Source organism: Saccopteryx bilineata, chromosome 2 (assembly GCF_036850765.1).
Source record: "Saccopteryx bilineata isolate mSacBil1 chromosome 2, mSacBil1_pri_phased_curated, whole genome shotgun sequence".
In the NCBI taxonomy this organism is placed as follows: Eukaryota; Metazoa; Chordata; class Mammalia; order Chiroptera; family Emballonuridae; genus Saccopteryx; species Saccopteryx bilineata.
In genome coordinates this window covers 175,723,865-175,731,037 of record NC_089491.1, presented here as the reverse complement: position 1 = coordinate 175,731,037, position 7,173 = coordinate 175,723,865, and the positions used below count along the sequence as shown (strand labels likewise).

The 7,173-nt window shown below is 42.0% G+C and overlaps 1 non-coding gene across 1 annotated transcript; it reads left to right on the top strand.

Annotated features, from left to right (window-relative positions):
- Positions 1-6,036: 6,036 nt before the first annotated feature.
- TRNAS-AGA (transfer RNA serine (anticodon AGA)) lies at positions 6,037-6,112 on the top strand. Its single transcript has one exon. It is a non-coding gene; the product is annotated as a tRNA-Ser (tRNA).
- The last annotated feature ends 1,061 nt before the right edge of the window (positions 6,113-7,173 follow it).

Sequence of the window (7,173 nt, the reverse complement as noted above, 5' to 3'; positions counted from 1 at the left end):
AAACGGGTCCTTTAATAAAGAGGACCCCCATGAAAAATAAAAAAAATAAGAAGAAGAAAGGAATTATACTACTTCCTGAGTATCTAGTAGAGCCAATCATGAAGTATTTACATGAGGTTAGTCGTTATGGAAGGGATTCACCAGTGACTTATATCAAGCCATGGCTCATGGGCCCCAGGATTTCTAAAGCTATACAGAAAATGACAGCCACCCTGGCTGGATAGCTCTGTTGGTTGGAGAATCATCCCAAAGTGCAGAGGTTGCCAGTCCGGTCAGGGCACCTATAGAAACAGATTGATGATACTCTCTTTCTCTCTCTTCTTTCTCTCCCTTCCTCTCTCTCTAAAAATCAATAATTTTTTTTTTTGTATTTTTCTGAAGCTGGAAACGGGGAGAGACAGCCAGACAGACTCCCGCATGCGCCCGGCCGGGATCCACCCGGCACACCCACCAGGGGCAACGCTCTGCCCACCAAGGGGTGATGCTCTGCCCCTCCGGGGCGTCGCTCTGTCACAACCAGAGCCACTCTAGCGCCTGGGGCAGAGGCCAAGGAGCCATCCCCAGCGCCCGGGCCATCTTTGCTCCAATGGAGCCTTGGCTGCGGGAGGGGAAGAGAGAAACAGAGAGGAAGGAGAAGGGGAGGGGTGGAGAAGCAGATGGGCGCTTCTCCTGTGTGCCCTGGCCAGGAATTGAACCTGGGACTCCTGCATGCTAGGCCGACGCTCTACCACTGAGCAAACCGGCCAGGGCTCAATAATTTTTTTTAAAGACACAAAATAACAGCCAGGTAAATTATATGCCAAAAGAACAATTCCAAGATGGATCCCTTGCAAAAGAAGGAAGGGAGAAAATACCAAGAACAGTGTCCATTTGAGGACTGGCAGATAGACTTTACTCAAATGCCTAGGGTCCGAGAATAGAAACACCTATTCGTTGTTGTTTTTTTTAACCTATCAGTTTTTATAGATACTCTCTCTAGATGCCTAACCTACTAGGACTGAGAAAGCTTCAGAAATAACCAAATTACTACTGAAGTTGATAATCCCTCATTTTGGTCTACCAGGCAGCATCCAGAGTGACAATAGACCTGTTTTTACTTCTGAAATTACACAAAAAGTATGTAAAATATTAAGAATTAAATGGAGATCTCATACTTCATGGAGACCTCAATCGTCTGAAAAGGTTGAGGAAATAAAACATACCTTAAAAAAACAACCAAAACTATGCCAAAAAATTTGCCTCCACTGGTATCAGGTTTTGCCAATTGCCCTGCTCAAATTAGGGTAGCTCCCTAAAGTAGGATTCAATTGAGTTCTTAAGAAATCACATATAGGTGACCATTTCAGGTTACAAAAGGTGTAAGAGACATGCACATAGATCGAGCAATGAAAGTCAAAAATTATGCACAGAACTTAAGTCAGGTTTTAACTGTAGTTAATGACTTTGCTAGTATTAGGAATTTCTCTCTCACAGGTCCACAGCACTCCTGATGACTTGGGAGACAAAGTGTTCTCCTTAAAGCAAGTTCTTCTGAAACTCAGCAAAAAGAGAAGTCGACTGGGCCATGGGATGTTTTTTTTTGTTTTTGTTTTTGTTTGTTTGTTTTGTTTTTTGTATTTTTCTGAAGCTGGAAACGGGAAGGCAGTCAAGACAGACTCCCGCATGTGCCCGACTGGGATCCACCTGGCATGCCCACCAGGGGGTGATGATCTGCCCATCCCGGGAGTCGCTCTGTCACGAGACCAGAGCCACTCTAGCGCCTAGGGCAGAGGCCAAGGAGCCATGCCCAGCACCCGGGCCATCTTTGCTCCAATGGAGCCTCAGCTGCGGGAGGGGAAGAGAGAGACAGAGAGGAAGGAGAGGGGGAGGGGTGGAGAAGCAGATGGGCGCCTCTCCTGTGTGCCCTGGCCGGGAATCGAACCCGGGACTTCCGCACGCCAGGCCGACACTCTACCACTGAGCCAACCGGCCAGGGCCCCATAGGATGTTTTGCTCATTACTCCAGCTGTAGTAAAATTAGTGGGAATATAACCTTGACTTCATCAGAAAGCACTAGAATCATGGATCGCCAAACCACAGAGTACCTAAAACTTATCTCCTGAAAGCAATAATCTGTACTCTTTTTATCATATTTTGCTGTGCTTTATATTCTGGGAAACTCATCCCCCTTTAAATGAGATGAGAGCATTTGGTGTACCTAGCCAAAAATGTACTTAACATTTCTGACTTCTGTCTTGCAGGAGAAACTTATGAAGAACAAACATTTACATCATGCCTTGTAGGTATCTGTACGCCTTTAGAAAGTCTACAGAACAACATTCTGTTTCAATATATTAATAAACCTATTATTTACAGTGAGATCTATGATTGGGGGCTTGTTATTCCAAAGGAGGACAAGGGAATGATCTCCTTCAAGGTAACCAACATAACTCCAGCTAATGACTATGTTATTTTTACAGGCTGCTCCAAGAAGTGTGTCAATCTGCAGAACAACATGACTTGTAACACGTCCACTTCAATGTCAAATGGCAATAACCATATTAAATTACCAAGTGGTTTATTTTTAATTTGTGGAAAGACTGTATATTCCTATATCCCAGCTATCAGCTCCAGTGATCCCTGTTCATTAGGCAGACTAACTGCTTTTATGCCATAGAAAGGACATTTGACCAAGGCCCATGGGGACCTTCCACTTGCACCTGATTGCTGACACAACTTAAATCTGTGTAGCTCAGCAGAATACATCTTCCTAACTATGTTAGTCATGCTGGATTTGGTTACCATTCTAAACATAGAAATTAGTAGATTAGCCGATGTTATGGTTAAAGCTTTAACTGTTACTCCATAGGCCATTAATGCCATTAGCCAAGAATTAGGACAAGTTAAAAAAGCTGGATTAGAAAATAGGGCCATCATAGATTATTTGCTGTTACGTCATAACCACATAAGCACAGGAAAGGCTTATGTTGTTTTACTCTTTCACACAATGCCCAGCTCATAGAACAAAAGGTCTAATAAGACAAGGAGGAGCTGGCTCTCGCCTGTTGGCTCAGTGGTAGAGCGTCAGCCTGGCGTGCAGGAGTCCCGGCTTCAATTCCCGGCCAGGGCACACAGTAGAAGCGCCCATCTGCTTCTCCACCCCTCCCCCTCTCCTTCCTCTCTGTCTCTCTCTTCCCCTCCCGCAGCCAAGGCTCCACTGGAGCAAAGTTGGCCTAGGCGCTAAGGATAGCTCCATGGCCTCTGCCTCAGGCGCTAGAATGGCTCTGGTTGCAACGGAGCAGAGCCCCAGATGGGCAGAGCATTGCCTCCTGGTGGGCATGCCGGGTGGATCCCGGTCGGGCGCATGCGGGAGTCTGTCTGACTGCTTCCCTGTTTCCAACTTCAGAAAAATACAAAAAAAAAAAAAAAAAAGACAAGGAGGAGCCTGACCAGGCGGTGGCGCAGTGGATAGAGCGTCGAACTGGAATGTGGAGGACCCAGGTTCGAGACCCCGAGGTCGCCAGCTTGATACGAGCTCATCTGGTTTGAGCAAGGCTCGCCATCTTGGACAGGAGATCACTGGCTCAAGCAAGGGGTTACTCCAGTGTTTCCCAACCTTTTTTGTGCAATGCCCCACCTTAACCTTTCTGAAATTTTTATGTCCCCCCCTATGTAACATACATAATATTTAACATTAAAAAATTCATTTGTTCACTTAATAAACATAAATGATAGGTTCTAGGAAGAAATCACTATGAAATTGTTAACAAAACACAGTAAGTAAAATTTCAAACATATAATGAAAAACAGAAATTTAAATTCCAAATAATTTTAATACAGATTTTTCTATATTAATTTATTATTTTAATTTAGTGTGATCCTTGCACTTGATGCTTGCTGCACAGAGATTTTATATTAGGTTCCAATTTGGTTAGCTTTAGTCTCAAGTCTCCATGTTGTGTTATATCCAACCGATTTCTTTTTTTTTACCAGTAAATCATTTACAGCACTAAATCCACATTCAGCTAAAAATGAAGATGGAAAAGGTAGCAATAGTTTTCTTGCACATTTGGTTGAATTTGGGTATTTGATTTGTTTCCTCACAAAGCCATGCCATTGCTCTTTTGATATTAAATAAAGCTTTAACTGACTCATCATTTTGCAATTCTGCGAGTTCTTCTTGATACTGCATATTTGATATATCAGACAAATCCACTAACATTGGCTGCATCATCCATGTTGGGAAATCAATTTGTTTTAAATCAGAAAATCTTTCTTTTAAATCAGCCGATAGAATATTCAAATGATTGACAATAACAAGTAAAGCGGTATCAGTTACTTCACATTTTTGGAGCCAATGAAACTGTTTAAAGTTTTTGTTGTTAATATGTTTCCGACATAACTCAATATTGGTAATGAAACCAAATATCTTTGCTTTTGCATCGACAAGAGTTTTATTTGTTCCTTGAAGTTGCTTATTTAATATATTTAGTTTTTCAAAGATATCGGCTAAATAATTCACAAATGCTTTACCATCTATTGTTAACAGATACTTCATTTCAGGTTTGTCGCTTAAAAAATCACTAAGAGTATCAAACAGTTCCATAAATCTTTTCAAACAGTTTTCTTTAGATAGCCATCTTTCTTCAGTATGAAGTAAAATCTCACATGGTCTTCATTTTGTTCTTCACAAAATAGCTTGAAAAGATGCTCACATTTGGCACTAGCTTTAATAGCATTAACACACTTTATTACTGTATGTAATACTTCATTCAGAACAGGCGAGATGTTTTTAGCTACCAAGTTTTCCCTATGAATAACACAATGCACAAGAATCATTTCTGGATTCGCATCTTTCATCAATTTTAAGCAGCCATTTTTCTTGCCCATCATATTGGGAGCACCATCTGCAGCACAAGATGTTATATTTTCCATTGGTATATCATTGACATCTAAGTAGTTTTTTAGCTTAATATATATATATATATATATATATATATATATATATCTTTGGAGGTAGTGGTGCTTTCTTTTTTTTTTTTTTTTTTTTTAAACTTTATTTATTTATTTATTTTTAACAGAGGCAGAGATAGACAGGGACAGACAGACAGGAAAGGAGAGAGATGAGAAGCATCAATCATCAGTTTCTCGTTGCGCATTGCGACTTCTTAGTTGTTCATTGATTGCTTTCTCACATGTGCCTTGACCGTGGGCATTCAGCAGACCGAGTAACCCCCTGCTGGAGCTAGCGACCTTGGGTCCAAACTGGTGGGCTCTTTGCTCAAGCCAGATGAGCCCGCGCTCAAGCTGGCGACCTCGGGGTCTCGAACCTGGGTCCTTCCGCATCCCAGTCCGACGCTCTATCCACTGCGCCACCACCTGGTCAGGCAGTGGTGCTTTCTAATCTTTTACAGAACAACATTTCTTCAGCAAAATGTCCTTTATCAATATATCTTACGTAAGTTATTAATACTGCCTCACTGTCTCTCAAAGTTGATTCATCCATTTGCAAGGAGAATTTTCTTGTTTTCAGCTTTTCAATAAGTTGTTTTTCAATATCCTCACTCATTTCGTCTACTCTTCTGCTAACAGTATTGTCACTGAGTGGCATAGCTTTTACATCTTTGTCATCTTTTTCAAGAACCGTTTTAAGAAATGCTGATATTGACGGTTTTATTAAATTCTCTCCTATAGTGTGATTTTCTCCAGTTTTAGCGATGAATAAAGAAATTTGATAACTAGCCTCAAGAACACGATTATTAGTTGAAGTATGAGCAGTACTTTAATGTCCTTTTTTCAAAATTTTTCTTTAAAGTTTTAAAGTAACTCAAATCTGAATTAATATAAGCACTACGTTTCGCCTTCAAATGCGCCTCAAGACGACCTCATTTCATTGATTCGTTGGTCAAGCATTGCTGGCATAAAAGACAAAAAGGAATCCGCTCATCGTGAACAGCGGGTATGAACCCAAATTTTAAATATTCCTCCAAATATTGACGAGTTTTTTTCTTGCTTGCACCACTCATTTTACTATGGGCTATAAGAAATAAAAATAAGGCCCTGGCCGGTTGGCTCAGCGGTAGAGCGTCGGCCTAGAGTGCGGAGGACCCGGGTTCGATTCCCGGCCAGGGCACACAGGAGAAGCGCCCATTTGCTTCTCCACCCCTCCGCCGCGCTTTCCTCTCTGTCTCTCTCTTCCCCTCCCACAGCCAAGGCTCCATTGGAGCAAAGATGGCCCGGGCGCTGGGGATGGCTCTGTGGCCTCTGCCTCAGGCGCTAGAGTGGCTCTGGTCGCAACATGGCGACCCCCAGGATGGGCAGAGCATCGCCCCCTGGTGGGCAGAGCGTCGCCCCATGGTGGGCGTGCCGGGTGGATCCCGGTCGGGCGCATGCGGGAGTCTGTCTGACTGTCTCTCCCTGTTTCCAGCTTCAGAAAAAAAAATGCAAAAAAAAAAAATAATAAATAAATAAGATCAATTAAAAACTAATATTAAAATATGTGTTAAAATATATTCAATGTGACATAGAGTAAACGTATACTAAAAATTCATATTTATTTAAATGTATAGAACACATTTACTACACTACCACCGCAAATCAAAAGGTATCTATATTTTTTCCACTTGACAAAATTTTTGGAAAGTTATGCTTCTAAAATTAAATTTTTCGTGCATGCACTATTATAGCCCCAATAATATTTATAAAATATTATTGCTTTCTAGCCCCGATGCAAGAAGTACTTAATAAAGAGTTTAATATTGATAAAAATAAAATCAAATACTTACCAATTATATCTATACAATATATATATGTATATTTATTAAATCAATGAGCTTTTACAACAGTTTTGACTGACACTTATTTCAAATTAACACCAACTGAATGATGTGAAACACTACAGAAGTTGTGATGGTCCGATTAGGTGAGAATAACTGCGTTGTTTAGCGAGTTTTTAAAACGTCCGGGGATGGCCCTGGCCGGTTGGCTCAGCAGTAGAGCGTCAGCCTGGTGTGCGGGGGACCTGGGTTCGATTCCCGGACAGGGCACACAGGAGAAGCGCCCATTTGCTTCTCCACCCCCACCCCCTCCTTCCTCTCTGTCTCTCTCTTCCCCTCCCGCAGCCAAGGCTCCATTGGAGCAAAGATGGCCCGGGCGCTGGGGATGGCTCCTTGGCCTCTGCCCCAGGCGCTAGAG